Here is a 23,826-nt window from a genome sequence, read left to right as displayed (position 1 = left end):
AGAGAAAGAAAGTATGCCAGTCCAATGTCTATGCCCACGCCGTTGCAACTGAAAAGACAGAAGATTGGACTCAATTCGTACCTCAAAGTGGATCGGGCCATGGGAGCAGGTTGTGGGCGCACCGTCAAGTGAAGCTTCCAAGCTTGTGTTTGCAATGACTTGCTGACATGGCCGATGGCGGGATGGAGGACAGACCCCATTCAACTACGGCAACACGTGCAGTAGGCGCCCTGGCTGGAAATGGGGAAGTGGCGACGACGGCCGGGGGCGGCAACATCCGAAAAGAATGGTTGCCGATGGCGTACTCGGCAGCCAGAGAGCGTGGCTCGTGGGCAGCACGGACCGATGGGAACTAAGTGATGACAATAGTGAGTGAAAGCGCAGACGGTGGCACTGCCTGGGGGTGGTAGCGAAGATGGAGGTCAAAAGGTTGAGGCAGACGAGTTGCTTCTGTCTATCTTATATGCCACTAGCGCCTCCAGTGGACGTTTTGGGCACGATTCTCACTATTTTTTGTTTTTCCTTTTCATATTTCTGCCTTTTCGGCGTTTCTGTCTATGTTTTTGTAAAAGCTAAAATATTTTAAAACATGAATTTGCAAAACATTATTTACGAAATTTTAAAATTTTAATGAACAATTTTCGCATTCGAATACTTTTAAAATTTGAACAATTTTCGTATTTTGAACATTTTCTGAATTTCAAAAATTTCATACTTGAATAATCTTTGAGTTTGAACAATTTTTATATTTGAACGATATTTTTTAATGTGAACATTTTTCAAAAAAATGTATTTTTTAGTTTTAATTTTTAAAAATAATGTTTTAAAAAAATATGTGCAAATTTTAAGATGAACATTTTTAGTTTGAAATTTTTTTAAATAAAACATTTTTCTAATTTGAACAAATTTAAAATAAACAATTTTTAAGTTTGAACATATTTAAATTGAATTTTTTTTAAGTTTGAACATTTTTCAAATTTGAACACATTTTCAAATTTGAAATTTTGTTAAATTTCAACATTTTTAAAGTCTTTATATTTTTCGAATCTGAAAATTAAAAGTAACAAAAAAATAAACATTAAAATAACAAAAGAAAAATAAAACAAAAAACAAAAAAACGAAAACAGGAAAAAAAAAGAAAACAATAAATAGAAAAGGAGAAAAAAATGAAAAAAGAGAAAGCCCGCACCTAACTGGGCCGACCCTGTTGTGGGTATACTTCATGGGTGTACCATCGACAGTGCCTAGATCCGGCAAGCCCGGGTGGCCCACAGATGGTGATGTGGCAGGTGGCCCATCGGGCGGCCCAGTTGCTGTTGATCCTGACGGAAGAAGTCCGTCCCAGGAACAGGGAGCCGGATCCAACCGACCTTGAGGAGGAACCCGGATCCACGAAGGCCCATTAAGGAACCCGGATCCGGTACGACGTAGATAGGAAGGCGGATCCTTGACGTACACGGCAAGACATTGTACCGTAGTTAGGCAACCTGTATCCGGCTAGGACTCTCCATGTAAACCCTAGATCTGTGCGTCTTTATAAGCCGGATCCCGGGAGCCCTAGAGGCACAACCACAACTCATTGTAACAACGCGAAAGCGCCCAGATAATTCCAGACAAGCAGCAGTAGGCCCTGTCATCGTGCAGGTGTTCCGAAGCTGGGTAAATCGCGTACCACCGTCCCGTGTGCACTCCGCCCTATGGCCCCTACTTCTTCTCCCCTTCGTGAGGACCCCTCCTCCGAGGTACCGTCGATTAGGCAACGACAGTTGGCGCCCACCGTGGGGCCTGGGGCGTCTGGAGGCCGGAACCAGGAGGGTTCCGCCATGGGAAGCTACGACGACACCATCGCTGTGGGGCGCGTCCTTTACGCCGGAAATCTGCCGTTCGTCCCTCCGGATGAGTGCTGGATTCCGGCTAAGACAAACCCCGTCAAGCTCTCCATCGTCCCAGTTGGCGGCATACACATCTTCATCGGGGAAACCGTCGATTCCGACGGAAACCCACTGGTAAGTAACGCAGACGCGACCGCCGCTGAGCTGGACGCAGTCGCGAAGATCCGATCTGAGATGCAGGAAATTCCCAGGGAAGATTCCGCCTTGAATCTGGAAATTTCAAAACCCACCCAATCCGCCCTTGAGCAGGAAATAACGGTGGAAGACCAATGCAGATCCGCCTGGGTCTCCCAGGTGTTAGAAAAGCAGAGGTGCCACTTCGTACACTTCTTGGCCCATACCGCCGGAACCGCCCCTCAAGAAGTCGGAGCTGATCCCGAGCAGGTCGAGGCACCGGAAAACAACGCTGCTCTGGATCAGGTCGAGCCTGTCGGAGAAAGCGGAACTCCGGCCGAAGAGTCGATTTTGGGGAACCTAAGCCCAATTTCCGGGGATACCCCCTCCATGGATACTGAAGAGTTCAACCGCAAGCTAGGGGAATACGGATACGGTGATCAGCCTGAAGTTGAATCCGCCCAGCCTAAGCAGGTACTTGCGATCTTGGCGGCGCTGGGACAACCTGAATCAGAAGATGCAAACACCCAATCCGACCCCCAGCCATCCCGTCAAGGATCTCCAATGTCGCGGGAACGACCTCGTAAGGATCCCTCCTCCGAGGACCTCCTGTCACCTGAGGAGATGGTTGCACAAGCAGGCATGGATGCAATTTATCGCTCGGATATCCTTAACAAACCCATCACTCCCGAAGACGTAGAAGCGCTAGAAGCTAAGAGACTGGAGATGCTGGCCACAGCCAAGAAGTTCGCCGACACCGCAGCTGCAATGCTTGATGAAAGGAAGCACGCCGCAGTTTTTGTGGAAGACTTCATCCAGCGCGAGCAGGAGTTAGACGAAGGATTGGCAAAGGTCAAGGAACTCCGGAAGCATTGGGAGGACAAGATCGTTGAAGCTCATCAGGAGGTCGAAAGAGTCCGGCGAGAGTTGATAGCTCCCCGTAAGATTACCTTCGCAACTCCGACTGAGCAGCAGCCATACGCCACTCCAAAGGACAATATGAAGAAGGCTGCGGAGATCTTGAAGAAAAAGGACGAGGAGATCGACATCGACTACGTCCGCATGCTCGTCGCTTCAGCAATGAGGCAGCAGAGCAAGGCAGAAACTTCGTGCAAATTGGAATCTAACCCAGAGCATTGCATCTCCACTGCGCAGAAGGACGCCTACGACAATCGCCATCGAGATGACGAATCGCGAACCGGATCCTCGGAACGCAGAAGGAAAGCCAGAGAACACCCAAATCCAATCCCCGTACCATCAAAGACGCCTCCGTCAGATCCAAGAAAGGGAAAGGATGCAATGTACTCTGGAAGGGACAAGTACCGCAACCCCTCTCCTCCGCCTAACGGATACCCGCGTCCCCCTCGCCGCCGTAGTCCAGCCGGAAACACCAGGCCCCATGGGCCTGGCGGAATCGTCATCCGCGACAACGTGCTGCCTTCAAGAAACAGGAATAGGGAGCGCACACCGGAACCCCGCCGGAGCCAGAACAATGATCGTGAGCCCGAGCCTAGGAGGAGTCGGAACGAAGACCGCGACCCGGAGCCTCGTCGAAGCCGGAACGGTCATGGCAGCCAGTGACATAGGCATCCCAAATGGGCCTGCCGAAGATAGTACCCGGGGTTTACTGAAGGCCTACTACCCGAAGAATAAGAAGATTCGGAAGCCCGAGATATTATTAAGGAAAGTTAGAGTTGTAATAGAAAGTCTTATTTGTAATCGTGCGGGATGAGTTAGAAACCTTCCCGGACTTTGTAACTTGTACAGCACGAATCCCTCGGCTCCGCCTCCTATATAAGGTGGAGTCGAGGGACGCAGAGATCATCGAATCATTGTTTACAAACCCTAGTTTTCATAATCGTCGAGTACTTTTCGGCTGAAACCTTCGAGATCTACTTGCCCTCTACTTCCAACTAAACCCTAGCCTACAATCCATAGACATTGACAAGTTAATACCTTGTCAATTGGCGCCGACCGTGGGGACTAGAGGCGTAAGGATCTGATCTCGATGGCACGTTCAAGATCTTCGACATCATCAACCGCAAGCAACGCAATGGATCGAGGTAAACAGATCGCTGCTGGTCCTGTCGATTTTGTTCCTCACCCACCCTCCCGTTTGGATGCATATGCGTATCTGGCGGAGCCTATGGAGATGACGTTCGGAAGGTTTCGCTTTCGCGTCGAGAAGGAAGGATCGTATCGTGTCGAAATTCCGATTTCGTCGGGATCGTCGGCGGTCGATTCCGATTTTTCAAAGCTATACATCGTCAACCGAATCAGGAGAAGAAGAAACTTCGTCGTCGCGCTACATCAGCATCAGGGCAAGAGAGAAACTCGCCAAAATCTTCAGCGACATGTCGTTTGAGTCATCTGCGGACTCATATATAAGCGATGGCTCAAGCCGTGTCGACAGTTACGACTTCATCGACAAATCTACTACAGTGGGCAAGGTCTTCACCAATCTCAACGATGGTGTCACCAAACCCAACATAGATCTGAATACAAAATATCATCAGATTTATGCCATTGGAGAGCCAAGCAATGATCAAGAGGAAACATCTGAGGCTTTCGACGATCTGGGAAATCCATACGTCGATCCCTCCGATCTGCGACGAGGCCTGGGCAATAAGTACATCGGGCCACAGCCGCGACACAGAGTTCAACTCCCGCAACCAGCGTGGGATAGAGCCGCGAGAGCTATGGACGGCTCAGAACCAATGGCCACCACAGCCACGCCAGAGGAATTGCAAGCATATCAATATAGGCTCGCACGAGCTGCAAGAGAATTGGAAAAACAGACAGCTGAGTTAAACAGAAGAAAGGAGGCAGCTTCTGCATCCAGCAGGAGAAGGGCAGAGCTGAGTCGACAATCTAGAACTTCGGGTGATAGCCAGTGGAGGCTCGGAACAGAGCGAGATCAAGGTTACAACACATACCCGAAGCAGAAAGAGAGCACTTGGTCCAAAACCTCGACATGTCCTTTATGTCGATAGATACAAGAGGAAACATCATCCCTAAGACACCAGAGGCTGGGTATATGGCGACACATGCTTTTATCCTCGCATCTAAACCACCTCCAGGAGATCCAAGGGAAACACTATACAATATGGCGATAGCAGGAGTTGGAGCTATGGGGACAGCGTTTGTATCAACGCCTCCCGAAGGAGCGGCAAGGCAAAATAGTCCACGACCTGCAGCAGCAGCAGCGGCAGCCCCTGAAGGACCAAGTGGAGCAAGAGACACGGCAGCACAAGCAAGGGTCGACAGAGCGCGGCAAAGCAGAAGGGAACATCGGCAATCCCCAGAGCTTAACGACGAGGATATGTGTGGCTTGCCGTGCTTCACGAGGAGAGTCCGAAAAACTCGAGTCCCTTCAGGATTCAAGTTACCTGACAACTTCAAGAAATTCGACGGCCTTCAAGATCCAGAAGATTGTCTAGTTGATTATCTCGAGACGGTGAAGCTCACAGAGGAACCAGGGCAACAGCTATGCAAAGCATCCAGGTGCATTTGAGTGGAGCCGCACGATCTTGGATAAAGAAACTTCCTCCAGGATCTATCGACAGCTGGGAAAGCTTCGAGGACGTGTTCGTCAAGAACTTCCGGTCCACATGCAAAAAACCTGTGTCGTTGGAGGAGTTGAGAGCATGTCGACAAAAGCCGGACGAGCCAATGAGAAAATATATCCAAAGGTGGAATATCATCAAAAACTCGGCAGAAAATATATCTGACGAGAGAGCGATAGATGCGTTTGTCGCAGGAATCAGGCGTGGAGATTTTGTCGAGGACTTGGGAAGGACCAACCCAAAGACAGTATCCGCGTTAATGGAAATAGCAAATAGATGGGCAGATGGAGAAGACGCTGTCCACAACAAACGGCACAGGTCGCCAGAGGAGGACCGTGGTCGAAATTATCAACCGAGGCGACGATTTCCTCGGCAGTACCCGAACTATGATGCTCCAGGACAAATTTCGGCAGGTTTTCGGGCAAACACAGGAGGAAACAACAGAGATGATTATCAGAGAAGCAATGAGCAGCGAGGCGATAATAGAGACGATTCTCGAAACAACAGGCAAAATAGCGGGCCTAGGTTCCCGAAGCCTTTCGTGTCTCCCGAAGAGATGATGAATGGGCCGTGTCAGATGCACTTTTTTCTCGACAGCAACGGAAAAAGACAGTCAGGACATCTGCAGAAAGATTGTCGCAATTTCCAGGCAATGTTAAGGTGGGCAGAGCACGCTAACGCTCGAGCAGCACAGAGAAATCCTCGAGAACCCAGGAGCGAGATTCATTTGCCACCTCCTCCCGCGATTACAGAAGACAATCGACATCAGCTCAGAATAGCGGCAGCACCTTCACCACCACCTTACGTTGATCCTAACTCCAACGGAGCGGTGTCGATGATTCAGAAGGGAAGGCCATCCAATAGAGCTCAGAAAGTAATCTCACGACAGGTGTTCATGGCAGAAAAAATGCCTCCACCAACAGTCGAGTATCTTAACTGGTCAGGGCAAGATATTGGCTTCACCATAGCAGATCATCCGCAGCAAGTTCCTCGACCAGGGCAGTCAGCACTTATCTTACCAGCAGTTATTGCAGGATTTGATGTCTCTCGAGTGTTCATAGATGGCGGCAGCAGCTTAAACCTTATGTATGCAGATACATTGAGGAAGATGAACATATCCCTAGCAAACTTGAAACCAACAGACACGAGGTTCCATGGTATCACACCGGAGAAACCAAGTTATCCATTGGGGAAGATTAATCTCGACGTTCAGTTTGGAACCCGAGAGAATTATAGAATCGAAAAGCTGGAATTTGAAGTTGTGGATTTTCCGTCGCAGTACCACGCTCTGTTGGGACGACCAGCATATGCTAGATTTATGGCGGTACCACATTATACATACCTGTTGTGGAGGATGCCTGGACCTAAGGGACCAATCACAGTCAAAGAAAGCTTCGCCTTAGCCGATAAATGCGATAAGGATTTTCATCGGATATCAGAAACTTTCGGGATGCAAGCTGAGTATCTGGCGTCAAGGAGTATGACTGACTACGACGTGCTGCCAGACGTTGGAAGGCCAAATAAAGAATCAACTTTCAACACCGAGAAAAATTCTAAGGAGGTGCAGATTCACTCGACAGACCCGAAAAAGACGACGTCCATCGCAAACGACATGGACCTCGCATAGGAAAGCGCGCTCGTCGAGTTCCTCCGTGAGAACTGGAAAAATCTTTGCATGGTGTCCAGCTGACATGCCAGGAGTACCCAGGGAACTTGCCGAGCACCACCTAAACTTGGATCCACTAGCGAGACCAATCAAACAACCCTTGCGGCGTTTTTCGGAACCAAACCGCAAGGCCATGCTGTCAGAAATCGATCGACTACGAGAAGCTGGTTTTATCAAAGAGATATCTACAGAAGCCACATGGGTAGCTAACCCAGTGATGGTGCCGAAGAAACACACGAAAGTCCTTCGCATGTGCGTCGACTTTACGTGTCTCAATAAACATTGTCCTAAGGATCACTTTCCCCTCCCAAGGATCGATCAAATCATCGACTCCACGGCAGGATGTGAACGTCTTTCCTTCTTGGATGCATACTCTGGTTATAACCAGATCAGACTGAAAGAAGATGATGAGGCCAAAACAGCGTTCATAACACCTTACGGCGTGTTTTGCTACAGAACAATGCCCTTTGGTCTAAAAAATGCGGGAGCAACATATCAGAGGATGATGCGGAAGTGTTTGGCGACACAGATTGGGAAAAACGTGCAAGTATACATCGACGATGTCGTCATAACGTCAAAAAAGGGGGCAACGCTGATCGAGGATCTCAAGGAAACCTTTCACAACCTCGACAAATTCTGCCTCAAGCTAAACCCGACGAAGTGTTCTTTCGGCGTTCCAGCAGGAGAACTTCTGGGGTTTCTAGTTTCAGCAAGAGGGATTGAAGCAAATCCCGACAAAATACAAGCTATCGTAACAATGAGGAAGCCAACAAAGTTGAAAGAAATACAGCAGCTAACTGGGCGAGTCGCAGCTTTGAGCAGATTCGTCGCCAGGCTGGGAGAAAAAGCGTTACCATTTTACGCCCTGATAAAGCAAGGAGAGAAATTCCAGTGGAACGAAGAAGCCGACAGAGCTTTCGAGGATTTGAAGCGCACAATCTCGACACCACCAATCTTGGTGGCGCCGAAGGAAAAGGAACCTCTCCTGTTGTATATTGCAGCCACGCCCCAAGTGGTTAGCACGGTACTAGTTGTTGAAAGAGAAGAAGAAGGAAAACTCCATGGAGTGCAAAGACCAGTATATTTCATCAGTGAAGTTTTATCGCCTTCCAAACAGCGGTACCCGCAGCATTTAAACTAGCATATGGAGTAATTGCAACGGCAAGGAAGTTGCGCCACTATTTTTCGGCACATCCGATAATAGTAGTCAACGAAGCACCTCTTTCAAATATACTGAACAATCCAGAAGCTACAGGGCGTGTCTCCCTTTGGGGAATAGAACTTTCCCCTCGGGACATCACATATGAAAAAAGAAAGGCAATCAAGTCGCAAGTTCTACCAGATTTCATTGCAGAATGGATGGAGCTACAAAACACGGGACCCCCAGATTTGTCGAGAACTTGGACCATGAACTTCGATGGGTCCAAGAGAGTAGAAGGAGCTGGCGCAGGAGTAGTACTTATATCACCTGAAGGCGACAAGTTGAAATACGTCCTTCGGATGACGTTCCCTAACGCATCTAACAATGAAGCAGAATATGAAGCCCTCATACACGGGATGAAGATGGCGAAAGCTTGCGGTGCAACTCGACTAAAAATCTTTGGCGACTCACAATTGGTGGCTCAGCAAGTTATGAACCAATGTGACGCAGTCAATGATAGCATGATGGCATACAAGGAGGTGTACAATGAGCTCGAGAAGCTGTTTGATGGATGCGAGGTAAATCACATCAGTAGATTGAGCAATGATGAAGCCGACGTTCTCGCAAACATCGGGTCGCAGTGCCTCCCAATCCCGCCAGGAGTATTTTGGGAAGAAATAGCGGAGAGATCCACGAAGCCGAAAAAGGTGCAAAAAAAAGCAAAGGAAGAGAAAACTTCGGCACCCCTCAAAGAAACCACGGAGAACGAAGAGGACCAAGAGCTTGTGATGATGGTAGAAAATCCTTGGATGCAAGCATATATATCATACATCCTCAGGAAAGAAATACCCGACGATCCAGTTGAGGCAAGGCGAGTTATTCGACGATCCAAAGCTTTCACAGTGATCAAAGGGGAATTATACAAGTGATGGCGTGTAACTCGCACGTTCGTTGGGAACCCCAAGAGGAAGGTATGATGTGCACAGCAGCAAGTTTTCCCTCAGAAAGAAACCAAGGTTTATCGAACCAGGAGGAGCCAAGAAGCACGTTGAAGGTTGATGGCGGCGGGATGTAGTGCGGCGCAACACCAGGGATTCCGGCGCCAACGTGGAACCTGCACAACACAACCAAAGTACTTTGTCCCAACGAAACAGTGAGGTTGTCAATCTCACCGGCTTGCTGTAACAAAGGATTAACCGTATTGTGTGGAAGATGATTGTTTGCAGAAAACAGTAGAACAATATTGCGATGATTGTATTTCAGTAAAGAGAATTGGACCGGGGTCCACAGTTCACTAGAGGTGTCTCTCCCATAAGACAAACAGCATGTTGGGTGAACAAATTACAGTTGGGCAATTGACAAATAAAGAGGGCATGACCATGCACATACATATCATGATGAGTATAGTGAGATTTAATTGGGCATTACGACAAAGTACATAGACCGCCATCCAGCATGCATCTATGCCTAAAAAGTCCACCTTCAGGTTATCATCCGAACCCCCTCCAGTATTAAGTTGCTAACAACAGACAATTGCATTAAGTATTGCGCGTAATGTAACTAGTGACTACATCCTTGAACATAGCACCAATGTTTTATCCCTAGTGGCAACAGCACATCCATAACCTTAGAGGTTCTTGTCACCCCTCCGCATTCACAGACATGAACCCACTATCGAGCATAAATACTCCCTCTTGGAGTTACTAGCATCAACTTGGCCAGAGCATCTACTAATAACGGAGAGCATGCAAGATCATAAACAACACATAGACATAGCTTTGATAATCAACATAACAAGTATTCTCTATTCATCGGATCCCAACAAATGCAACATATAGAATTACAGATAGATGATCTTGATCATGTTAGGCAGCTCACAAGATCCGACAATGATAGCACAATGGGGAGAAGACAACCATCTAGCTACTGCTATGGACCCATAGTCCAGGGGTAGACTACTCACACATCACACCGGAGGCGACCATGGCGGCGTAGAGTCCTCCGGAGATGATTCCCCTCTCCGGCAGGTGCCGGAGGCGATCTCCTGGATCCCCCGAGATGGGATCGGCGTTGGCGGCGTCTCCGGAAGGTTTTCCGTATCGTGGCTCTCGCATCGGGGGTTTCGTCACAGAGGCTTTAAGTAGGCGGAAGGGCAAGTCAGGAGGGGGCACAGGGGCCCCACACCATAGGCCGGCGCGGCCAGGGGGGGGCCGCGCCGCCCTAGGGTTTGGGCACCCTGTGGCCCCACTTCGTTTCGTCTTCGGTCTTCTGGAAGCTTCGTGGCAAAATAGGCCCCTGGGCGTTGATTTCGTCCAATTCCGAGAATATTTCCTTACTAGGATTTCTGAAACCAAAAACAGCAGAAACAAAGAATCGGCACTTCGGCATCTTGTTAATAGGTTAGTTCCAGAAAATGCACAAATATGACATAAAGTGTGCATAAAACATGTAGATAACATCAATAATGTGGCATGGAACATAAGAAATTATCGATACGTTGGAGACGTATCAGCATCCCCAAGCTTAGTTCTGCTCGTCCCGAGCAGGTAAAACGATAACAAAGATAATTTCTGGAGTGACATGCCATCATAATCTTGATCATACTATTTGTAAAGCATATGTAGTAAATGCAGCGATCAAAACAATGTATATGACATGAGTAAACAAGTGAATCATAAAGCAAAGACTTTTCATGAATAGCACTTCAAGACAAGCATCAATAAGTCTTGCATAAGAGTTAACTCATAAAGCAATAATTCAAAGTAAAGGCATTGAAGCAACACAAAAGAAGATTAAGTTTCAGCGGTTGCTTTCAACTTGTAACATGTATATCTCATGGATATTGTCAACATAGAGTAATATAATAAGTGCAATAAGCAAATATGTAGGAATCAATGCACAGTTCACACAAGTGTTTGCTTCTTGAGGTGGAGAGAAATAGGTGAACTGACTCAACATTGAAAGTAAAAGAATGGTCCTCCATAGAGGAAAAGCATCGATTGCTATATTTGTGCTAGAGCTTTGATTTTGAAAACATGAAACAATTTTGTCAACGGTAGTAATAAAGCATATATATCATGTAAATTATATCTTATAAGTTGCAAGCCTCATGCATAGTGTACTAATAGTGCCCGCACCTTGTCCTAATTAGCTTGGACTACCGGATCATCACAATGCACATGTTTTAACCAAGTGTCACAAAGGGGTACCTCTATGCCGCCTGTACAAAGGTCTAAGGAGAAAGCTCGCATTTGGATTTCTCGCTATTGATTATTCTCAACTTAGACATCCATACCGGGACAACATAGACAACAGATAATGGACTCCTCTTTTATGCATAAGCATGTAACAACAATTAATAATTTTCTCATTTGAGATTGAGGATATATGTCCAAAACTGAAACTTCCACCATGGATCATGGCTTTAGTTAGCGGCCCAATGTTCTTCTCTAACAATATGCATGCTTAACCATAAGGTGGTAGATCGCTCTTACTTCAGACAAGACGAACATGCATAGCAACTCACATGAAATTCAACAATGAATAGTTGATGGCGTCCCCAGTGAACATGGTTATCGCACAACAAGCAACTTAATAAGAGATAAAGTGCATAATTACATATTCAATACCACAATAGTTTTTAAGCTATTTGTCCCATGAGCTATATATTGCAAAGGTGAATGATGGAATTTTAAAGGTAGCACTCAAGCAATTTACTTTGGAATGGCGGAAAATACCATGTAGTGGGTAGGTATGGTGGACACAAATGGTATAGTGGTTGGCTCAAGTATTTTGGATGCATGAGAAGTATTCCCTCTCGATACAAGGTTTAGGCTAGCAAGGCTTATTTGAAACAAACACAAGGATGAACCGGTGCAGCAAAACTCACATAAAAGACATATTGAAAACATTATAAGACTCTACACCGTCTTCCTTGTTGTTCAAACTCAATACTAGAAATTATCTAGACCTTAGAGAAACCAAATATGCAAACCAAATTTTAGCATGCTCTATGTATTTCTTCATTAATGGGTGCAAAGCATATGATGCAAGAGCTTAAACATGAGCACAACAATTGCCAAGTATCACATTACCCAAGACATTTATAGCAATTACTACATGTATCATTTTTCAATTCCAACCATATAACAATTTAACGAAGGAGAAACTTCGCCATGAATACTATGAGTAGAAACCAAGGACATACTTGTCCATATGCTACAGCGGAGCGTGTCTCTCTCCCATAAAGTGAATGCTAGGATCCATTTTATTCAAACAAAACAAAAACAAAAACAAACCGACGCTCCAAGCAAAGCACATAAGATGTGACGGAATAAAAATATAGTTTCAGGGGAGGAACCTGATAATGTTGTCGATGAAGAAGGGGATGCCTTGGGCATCCCCAAGCTTAGACGCTTGAGTCTTCTTGATATATGCAGGGGTGAACCACCGGGGCATCCCCAAGCTTAGAGCTTTCACTCTCCTTGATCATGTTGCATCATACTCCTCTCTTGATCCTTGAAAACTTCCTCCACACCAAACTCGAAACAACTCATTAGAGGGTTAGTGCATAATAAAAATTAACATATTCAGAGGTGACACAATCATTCTTAACACTTCTGGACATTGCATAATGCTACTGGTCATTAATGGATCGAAGAAATTCAACCAACATAGCAAAAGAGGCAATGCGAAATAAAAGGCAGAATCTGTCAAAACAGAACAGTTCGTATTGACGAATTTTAAAATGGCATCAGACTTGCTCAAATGAAAATGCTCAAATTTAATGAAAGTTGCGTACATATCTGAGGATCATGCACGTAAATTGGCTTAATTTTCTGAGCTACCTACAGGGAGGTAGACCCAGATTCGTGACAGCAAAGAAATCTGGAACTGCGCAGTAATCCAAATCTAGTACTTACTTTACTATCAAAGACTTTACTTGGCACAACAAAACACTAAACTAAGATAAGGAGAGGTTGCTACAGTAGTAAACAACTTCCAAGACACAAAATAAAAACAAAGTACTGTAGGTAAAAACATGGGTTGTCTCCCATAAGCGCTTTTCTTTAACGCCTTTCAGCTAGGCGCAGAAAGTGTGCATCAAGTATTATCGAGAGACGAAGTGTCAACATCATAATTTGTTCTCATAATAGAATCAAAAGGTACCTTCATTCTCTTTCTAGGGAAGTGTTCCATACCTTTCTTGAGAGGAAATTGATATTTTATATTACCTTCCTTCATATCAATGATAGCACCAACAGTTCGAAGAAAAGGTCTTCCCAATATAATGGGACAAGATGCATTGCATTCAATATCCAAGACAACAAAATCAACGGGGACAAGGTTATTGTTAACGGTAATGCGAACATTATCAACTTTACCCAAAGGTTTCTTTGTAGAATGATCAGCAAGATTAACATCCAAATAACAATTTTTCAACGGTGGCAAGTCAAGCATATCATAAATTTTCTTAGGCATAACAGAAATACTTGCACCAAGATCACATAAAGCATTACAATCAAAATCTTTAACCTTCATCTTAATGATGGGCTCCCAACCATCCTCTAGCTTTTTAGGAATAGAGGCTTCGCGCTCTAGTTTCTCTTCTCTAGCTTTTATGAGAGCATTTGTAATATGATGTGTAAAAGCCAAATTTATAGCACTAGCATTAGGACTTTTAGCAAGTTTTTGCAAGAACTTTATAACTTCAGAGATGTGGCAATCATCAAAATTCAAACCATTATAATCTAAAGCAATGGGATCATCATCCCCAATGTTGGAAAAAATTTCAGCAGCTTTATCACAGCGCTTTCAGCTTTAGCGCTTTAGGCTCGCGCTTTGCATTAGAAGTGGAAACATTGCTAACACCAATTCTTTTATTATTATTAGTAGGAGGTGCAGCAACATGTGTAGCATTAGCATTACAAGTGGTGGTAATAGTCCAAACTTTAGCTACATTCTTCTCTTTAGCTAGTTTTTCATTTTCTTCTCTATCCCACCTAGCACGCAGTTCAGCCATTAATCTTATATTCTCATTAATTCTAACTTGGATGGCATTTGCTGTAGTAACAATTTTATTATGATGATTCTCATTAGGCATAACTTTCGATTTCAAAAGATCAACATCAGCAGCAAGACTATCGACTTTAGAAGCAAGTATATCAATTTTCCCAAGCTTTTCTTCAACAGATTTGTTAAAAACAGTTTGTGTACTAATAAATTCTTTAAGCATGGCTTCAAGTCCAGGGGGTGAATTCCTATTATTGTTGTAAGAATTCCCATAAGAATTACCATAGCCATTGCCATTATTATAAGGATATGGCCTATAGTTGTTACTAGAATTGTTCCGGTAAGCATTGTTGTTGAAATTATTATTTTTAATGAAGTTTACATCAACATGTTCTTCTTGTGCAACCAATGAAGCTAATGGAACATTATTAGGATCAATATTAGTCCTATCATTCACAAGCATAGACATAATAGCATCAATCTTATCACTCAAGGAAGAGGTTTCTTCGATGAATTTACCTTCTTACCTTGTGGAGCTCTTTCCGTGTGCCATTCAGAGTAGTTGATCATCATATTATCAAGAAGCTTTGTTGCTTCACCAAGAGTGATGGACATAAAGGTACCTCCAGCAGCTGAATCCAATAAATTCCGTGAAGAAAAATTTAGTCCTGCATAGAAGGTTTAGATGATCATCCAAGTAGTCAGTCCATGGGTTGGGCAATTTTTAACCAGAGATTTCATTCTTTCCCAAGCTTGAGCAACATGTTCAGTATCTAATTGTTTAAAATTCATTATGCTACTCCTCAAAGATATAATTTTAGCAGGGGGATAATATCTACCAATAAAAGCATCCTTGCATTTAGTCCATGAATCAATACTATTCTTAGGCAGAGATAGCAACCAATCTTTAGCTCTTCCTCTTAATGAGAAAGGGAACAATTTTAGTTTAATAATATCACCATCTACATCTTTATATTTTTGCATTTCACATAGTTCAACAAAATTATTAAGATGGGCAGCAGCATCATCGTAACTAATACTGTAAAATTGCTCTCGCATAACAAGATTCAAGAAAGCAGGTTTAATTTCAAAGAATTCTGCTGTAGTAGCAGGTGGAGCAATAGGTGTGCATAAGAAATCATTATTATTTGTGGTTGTGAAGTCACACAACTTAGTATTTTCAGGGTTGGCCATTTTAGCAACAGTAAATAAAGCAAACTAGATAAAGTAAATGCAAGTAACTAATTTTTTTGTGTTTTTGATATAGCAAACAAGATAGCAAATAAAGTAAAACTAGCAACTAATTTTTTTGTATTTTGATTTAGTGCAGCAAACAAAGTAGTAAATAAAACTAAGCAAGACAAAAACAAAGTAAAGAGATTGAGAAGTGGAGACTCCCCTTGCAGCGTGTCTTGATCTCACTGCAAGAACGGCGCCAGAAATTTAGCTTGATGGCGTGTAACTCACACGTTCGTTGGGAACCCCAAGAGGAAGGTATGATGTGCACAGCAGCAAGTTTTCCCTCAGAAAGAAACCAAGGTTTATCGAACCAGGAGGAGCCAAGAAGCACGTTGAAGGTTGATGGCGGCGGGATGTAGTGCGGCGCAACACCAGGGATTCTGGCGCCAACGTGGAACCTGCACAACACAACCAAAGTACTTTGTCCCAACGAAACAGTGAGGTTGTCAATCTCACCGGCTTGCTGTAACAAAGGATTAACCGTATTGTGTGGAAGATGATTGTTTGCAGAAAACAGTAGAACAATATTGCAGTAGATTGTATTTCAGTAAAGAGAATTGGACCGGGGTCCACAGTTCACTAGAGGTGTCTCTCCCATAAGACAAACAGCATGTTGGGTGAACAAATTACAGTTGGGCAATTGACAAATAAAGAGGGCATGACCATGCACATACATATCATGATGAGTATAGTGAGATTTAATTGGGCATTACGACAAAGTACATAGACCGCCATCCAACATGCATCTATGCCTAAAAAGTCCACCTTCAAAGTTATCATCCGAACCCCTCCGCATTAAGTTGCTAACAACAGACAATTGCATTAAGTATTGCGCGTAATGTAACTAGTGACTACATCCTTGAACATAGCACCAATGTTTTATCCCTAGTGGCAACAGCACATCCATAACCTTAGAGGTTCTTGTCACCCCTCCAGATTCACAGAGACATGAACCCACTATCGAGCATAAATACTCCCTCTTGGAGTTACTAGCATCAACTTGGCCAGAGCATCTACTAATAACGGAGAGCATGCAAGATCATAAACAACACATAGACATAGCTTTGATAATCAACATAACAAGTATTCTCTATTCATCGGATCCCAACAAACGCAACATATAGAATTACAGATAGATGATCTTGATCATGTTAGGCAGCTCACAAGATCCGACAATGATAGCACAATGGGGAGAAGACAACCATCTAGCTACTGCTATGGACCCATAGTCCAGGGGTAGACTACTCACACATCACACCGGAGGCGACCATGGCGGCGTAGAGTCCTCCGGGAGATGATTCCCCTCTCCGGCAGGGTGCCGGAGGCGATCTCCTGGATCCCCCGAGATGGGATCGGCGTTGGCGGCGTCTCCGGAAGGTTTTCCGTATCGTGGCTCTCGGTACTGGGGGTTTCGTCACGGAGGCTTTAAGTAGGCGGAAGGGCAAGTCGGGAGGGGGCACAGGGGCCCCACACCATAGGCCGGCGCGGCCAGGGGGGGCCGCGCCGCCCTAGGGTTTGGGCACCCTGTGGCCCCACTTCGTTTCGTCTTCGGTCTTCTGGAAGCTTCGTGGCAAAATAGGCCCCTGGGCGTTGATTTCGTCCAATTCCGAGAATATTTCCTTACTAGGATTTCTGAAACCAAAAACAGCAGAAACAAAGAATCGGCACTTCGGCATCTTGTTAATAGGTTAGTTCCAGAAAATGCACAAATATGACATAAAGTGTGCATAAAACATGTAGATAACATCAATAATGTGGCATGGAACATAAGAAATTATCGATACGTTGGAGACGTATCAACAAGCGAAGTATTTCAGGCGTCCTGCAAAGGTGTGTCACACCCGAAGAAGGAAGAATAATTCTGAAGGATGTACACGAAGGAATATGTGGCCACCATGCAAGTAGTCGAGCTATTGCAGCCAAGGTTTTTCGGGCAGGATTCTATTGGTTGACAGCAATCGAGGATGCCAAGGAAATAGTACGAACCTGCGACGCTTGTCAAAGGTTTGCCGCAAAACCTCACTCTCCAGCAGCGGAATTAACACCAATACCATTGTCGTGGCCCTTTGCCCAATGGGGACTTGATATGGTGGGTAAGTTGCACAAAGCTTCGCCAGGAGGATATGAGTACTTGCTGGTCGCTGTCGACAAATTCACCAAGTGGGTAGAAGCGAAGCCAATAAATTCACCAGATGCAGCATCGGCAATAAAGTTTGTGAAAGGCCTCGTTTTTCGGTTTGGCGTGCCTCATAGCATTGTTACAGATAATGGTTCAGACTTCACATCCAAGGAATTCAAGGAATACTGCGCAGAAGTAGGCATTAAATTGCACTTTGCGTCAGTTGGGCACCCGCAAACTAACGGACTAGTCGAGAAAGCCAATGGTATCATCTGCAACGGCCTCAAAAAGCGCCTGCTAGGACCACTTGAAAAAGCTCGACATACTTGGCCAGAGGAATTGCCAAGTGTTTTGTGGAGCATCCGAACAACACCAAATACGGCGACACAAGAAACTCCGTTTTTTCTCGTCCACGGAGCTGAAGCAGTACTACCAATTGAAATAGAGCATGATTCTCCAAGGGTAACAGAGTATGACGAAGAAACATCACAAAAAGCTCGGGAGGATGATATGGACGCACTCGACGAAGCTCGCGATGAAGTAGTTTCACGAGTCACCAAGTACCAACAAGACCTCAAAAACTACCACAGTCGACGGTTAAGACCAAGATCTTTTCAAGTTGGGGATTTGGTCTTGCGGTTAAATCAAAAAAGTACTGAGAAGCTCGAATCACCATGGTTGGGGCCTTACGTTGTCACGGAAGTCATCGACGGAGGCGCATACAGGATCAAGGACAAGAAGACGGGGGCTCCCGAGAAAAACCCCTGGAACGTAGCACAGCTCAGGCGGTTCTATGCCTAGAGTCAAAATATAGTCCTTCTCTGTAAAAATACAATGTACTGAAACGCCCGCGAGTTTTCAGACGCACTCTTTTCCTTTTCGGGGCACCGAGTGAGGCCGGAAAGGTTTTTAATGAGGCGGGCTCACGGTGCTGCAAATACAATAAAGATAGTGGAGATATACTTCTTATTCTTCGACACGCTCGGGGGCTCAACGCCTTCAAGTCTCAAAATACGTACAAATTAGAAAAACTAGACTTACCGAAATATTTCGCCTTGGTACACTTATACCTCGCCAAATATAAAAATCGGAAGCTAACAATTATAAATATAGTCTACACGTCAAAAATCTTATTGCTTTGGTCTAAGGACCTCGCAACAAAAATATAGAACTTCGACATTAAGATACCCGGAGGCTTGCAACCTATTTGGCGAAAAAATAAAGATATCTTCTTACGGCAAGAGGAAAAAATTTCGAGATGGAAAAAACAGTACAAACTCTAGCCAGAAGGCTCGGGGGCTCCAACAATATAGAGCACTTTACAATATACAACAAATTTCTTCGGAAATCAAAAAACATACAGACATAATGTTTTCCAATATGGTACAAATCAGTCAAAGCCTAAAATACTATCTATGGACAAGCCTCTGGTTGTTTTATGTTCAGCATAGGACCCCTTGACGAAGAATTCTGAGTCCATCCGAAGAAGCTCATCTATCATCGACTCGGCCACAGGAGTTACCATCTCATTGATTGTGTCAATATCATTTTTTCGTCGCGATTTCTTGGCCAGGCAATTGGCAACAATCTTCGTCAGGTCTAATTTTGGATGGCAAATATTTATCATAATCATGGCGAATCTTGCTCCAGCAGTCAATTGAGCTCACACAAAATTATGAATGCGGGGAGCATCTCTGAATACCTCCAGCAATTCAGGAAGAGTTTTGGGAACTTCATTCCGAGGAAACAAAGTCTTGTAAACAAGGGTTAATGTTGTCGTGCAAAAATTGAGAAATTCGCGCACTTGGCAAGCACGATCTTGGAACCTGACAATTTGCTGGGTTCGTTCAGGGGTGGCCCAGAATAAACATCCATGGTTAAGGGAAAGATTGACAAGAAGATTTGTTCTCTCGTTTACTCTTCGATCTTCAAGGCAAAGATCAAGAACCGAGCCTATTAAGCGACAAGGCAAGAAATTTGAAGGGGGGCACAACAAAATAAAGAAGAGGCATTGTGAGGTTGGAAAAACATACCTAACATATCTGTGCTAGCTTCCAACATTAGCTCGAGCATGCTATTTTCTCGGGTAGTGGCTTCCTTTGCTTCCAATACAGCAGTATCCTTGGCAGCCATAGCCTCTTTGGCTTGTTGGAGAGCAAGTTTTTCTTGTTCGGATGTTTTCCGAGACTGTTCCATCATTGCCAGAGTTCGTTTCTTCATGGATTGAAGTTGTTGTCGAAGTTCTTGCAAATCCTCCGACAAATGTTTGCTCGAAGATCTTTCAAGGGGGTCGTCATCAACTAGCATTTTCTTCGAGAAGGAAGAAGCAGGTGAAGCATCGGCAGAGCAAGGATTGGTCGAATAGTTATCAAATATTAACTGGAAAAGAAAGCGCCAGGATCAATGATAGTGCCAGAGGGAATTTCATTAATTTCTAGAAAAATTTACATAGACATTACAAAAGAAGTTTCTCCAGAAGGACTACCAGGATAATTGTCGCCACAGCTAAATTGGCGACAAGGGCAAAAGAGACAGAGAAAGCAAAAAACAAAGAGGCATGCAACTAGACCTCCGGCCTTGATAAGCTAGGAGTTGAAGATGGTTTGATCCCGAGATGGGCCAGGATTTTCTTCGTGTTGGGCTTGGCTGCCTTGATCAACGACCTCCATCTTGATTGCTCTATCTGCTCGGTGTCGCCAACCTTCATCCAGTCAACAGTTTGTTGGCTGTCAGCGACCAAGGCAACAAGGTTTCTCGACAAAGCAATCTTCATGTTCTCCTGGCGCATTTTTAGCCCAAGGTCCTCTGATGGATTGAAGCTCTGGGCAAGGGCAAGGAAAGTCTTGGGCTCCTCTTTCTTCGGGAAGAAGTAGGGGAATAGCTTCGACAATCCTGCGTCAGCATTCACCACGCCTTCACGAATTTCGGATCCATGAAACTCCAGATAAGAAAGTGCGTCAAGGAGAGGATCATTGTCGGGATTCTCCAGATCAAACTCTTGGTTTGTTTGGCCTGCCACAGGAAATAAATGTTGGTCACAAGCAAGAAAAAGCAGGTCCTATAAAAAATAGAAGGGATCGATACAATTACCTTTGAAGCGCCGATTTTGTGAATTCAGGCGCTTGAGGATTCCCTTTTCACGAGCAGCCTGTGCGGCTTTGTGCTCATTTAATGCAGCTTCAGCATCCTCAAGTTTCTTCTACAGCTCCTCAACACTAGCAGCCTTTGCCTTGGCTTCATCAGCGTCTGCTTTGGCTTCGCTAGCTACAAGTTCGGCTTTCTTGCGGGCCGCTTCACTTTGCTCCAGTTTTTGAGCAAAAGTGTCGGCAAGCTTGTTGGCCTCTGCAAGTTTCTCTGTCGAAACAGAAAAGAAAGGTCAAAATTGCGACAAAAAATAGGAGCAAGAAGTCAGAAACAACGACAGCAAAAAAGTTATTACCTTCAGTTCTGCTGGCATACTCACGGTACCCAATGAATTGGGATCCGATGCGAATAAGCTCTTTGATCATGGGCTGTCAAAGAAGAACAAAGAAAGAGAAACATCGGTATGGAAAAAGAATGAAGGCGTAAAAAAAAAGCAAATAGAGGAAATATAGATATTGGCAAGGAAATTTAAAAAAAAAACTTACATCATCCAAGAGCGGAGTAGAAGAGCTACCCAATTGAGGGGCAGGCTCAATGATCGTTTCAATCCTTGTCCTTTTTGGTGAAGGAGCAAGGGGGCTTGATGGCGGAGTAGTGGTGACGACGTTTTGTTGAGGAGGCGAGGTTTCTTCTCCTTCAACAGGCGTATCCGAGGCAAGTAAAGTATGTGACGTGCTCGTCCGAGGAGCCACGTCAAAAGTTGGTACTTCTTCCTCATCATCGCTGTGATTAAAAATCGACAGCATAAAAAGCAAGATAAGACAAAAATTTCGAGTACAGAAATAAGGAGAAATAAAAATGACTTACGAGCTGACGAGGGATTCAAGATAAGGATCATAAGTTGCCTTCTGATGTGAAGGATCAACTTCTTCGGCTTTCGAAGTGCCGGAATCTTCGACGTCATTCCTCTTCCTTTTGCCTTTTGGAGAAACAGCGGGAGGAGGAGATAGTGCCGACGCAGTGCCTTCGGAAGATCCCGCAGATTTTCGAGAATCCACGGGTTCATTCACAAAAGACGGAGCTTCTTGATTGTCATCAGTGACAATGGCCCTTTCTTCGACTTCTCCACCTTCAGGAAGAGGAGGAAGCGAGACAAGGTCTGGATGATTCTATGCAAAATAAAACAGGGAGAGACGTCAGAAAAGAAGTTACAAAAAGTTAGCAAAGCAACAACAAGACGATAGACAAAGATTACCTTGGGAAGTGGATTGGCGGCACTGAATGGTTTTACACGACAAGAAGCAGGGACAGGATCTTTTTTGCTGAGAGATGAGATTTTTCGGACAAGCTTTTCCAAGTCTTTGACCTCCAAATCCAACGACAGCCGATCTTCATCCTTCTCGCCAGCATATTTCCATAGAGGATATTTGCGAGCCTGAAGCGGCTGCACTCTAGTCCTAAGAAAGTATGCAGTGATTTGGATACCCGATAACTCTTTGCCGCGAGTATTTTGCAACTCGTGGATACGAGCCATCAAGGTTTCTGTCGACGCCCTTTCTTCTTCGGTGGCCTCCGCGTCCCAGGAGCGGCGGCGAAAGATTTTCTCGGCGCCATCAAAAGGAGGGATGTTGTCCTCCGCACATCCATGGTTCTCCTCCTGAATGTACAACCACTTCTTGCGCCATCCTTGAACTGAGTCAGGAAGCTTGACGTCGAAGTAGTCGACAGTGGGCTGAACAGAAATCACAACGCCGCCTATATTATAGGCGACATTGGGCGAGCCATTACGGCGGCAGAAGAAAATGCGCTTCCATAGCGCCCAGTTAGGCTGGACGCCAAGGAAGGCCTCGCACAGAGTGGTGAAAATAGAGATATGGAGGATTGAATTTGGCGTGAGGTGGTGGAGTTGCAGACCGTAGATAAAAAGAAGTCCACGGAGAAAAGGATGAATGGGGGCGGAAAGACCGCGGATGAGGTGGTCGACAAAACTTACCCGGTACCCCATTGGAGGGGTTGGGTAGCTTTCCTCACGGGGGAAGCACAGTGCCTTGGGTTTCTTGCTAATCCCCAGTTTCTTGAGCATGTTGATGTCTTGAGTGGAAATCTTCGATCTTTCCCACTCCGCCGCCCCAAGATCCACGGCGGCCATGGAGGACTCCGGCGTGCTGTGCCTTGTCAATCGACGAGGTGGCATCAACAATGGCGCAGGGTTTGCAGCTTGGAGGCGAGGAGTTTAGGAGGCTGTGGATCGCAGGAGGAATTTGCAGATGAGAGAAGGAGGACGGCGCGAGCGGAAGTGCTCAAGGAGGAAGAAGATGAACTTATATAGGGATGCGGTGAAACGATGAACCGTTGGATAAGGAAAATGTGTGATAGATGATAGCCACGTGGCAACAAGGGTAAAAAAGTAATTCAACATTGGGGAAGTTACGGTGCGTGCGCCAGAAAAAGCGGAGGACGTGTGTCCCCCACTTGCATGACGTATCAAGATAGTGGATTAATTGGGCCCGCATGGCAGCGAGAAAAGACTTGTCGCAAATTTTTGACTAGCAATCGTGGCTATCGTCAGCAACAACGTCATCTTGGCAGAAGAAAAAAAAAATTCGACTCAACAGCTTTATAAAAGGCGACACGGAAAAATAATGTTGAGCCTTTGATCAAATACAAGTTTTTGATCAAATGCTCGGGGGCTACTTTGGAAAAAAGGAAAAGATCCAGAAGAACAAGATGGAAATGGCGTGAGCCTATGGCCAAATATAAATATTTGTTCATAGCCTCGGGGGCTACTCCCATCGGGAGCGCTGTTCGCGCACCCGAGAAATTATAAAACTTCGGGAGATAAAAGAAAATATATCGGCATAAGGCATGGAGCCTACACCCAAGTACAAGTCCTTGGCTGTAGCCTCGGGGGCTACTCCCATCGGGAACGCTGCTCGCGTGCCCGATGAAATTATAAAAAAGAAAGAAAGAAAGAGAAAAAGAAAGATAGAAGA

General features: G+C 45.0%; 1 long non-coding RNA gene across 1 annotated transcript; it reads right to left on the bottom strand.

Moving 5' to 3' along the window:
* Nucleotides 1–21,022: 21,022 nt before the first annotated feature.
* On the bottom strand, nucleotides 21,023–21,503 carry LOC127329831 (uncharacterized). Its single transcript, XR_007869028.2, has 3 exons — nucleotides 21,379–21,503; nucleotides 21,189–21,261; nucleotides 21,023–21,103 (listed from the first exon to the last, which is right to left on the bottom strand). It is a non-coding gene; the product is annotated as an uncharacterized lncRNA (long non-coding RNA).
* Between the last annotated feature and the right edge of the window lie 2,323 nt (nucleotides 21,504–23,826).

This window comes from Lolium perenne, chromosome 4, assembly GCF_019359855.2.
Source record: "Lolium perenne isolate Kyuss_39 chromosome 4, Kyuss_2.0, whole genome shotgun sequence".
NCBI lineage: Eukaryota > Viridiplantae > Streptophyta > Magnoliopsida > Poales > Poaceae > Lolium > Lolium perenne.
Note: the sequence above shows the minus strand (reverse complement) of the source record. Positions and strands in the feature narration are given on the sequence as shown.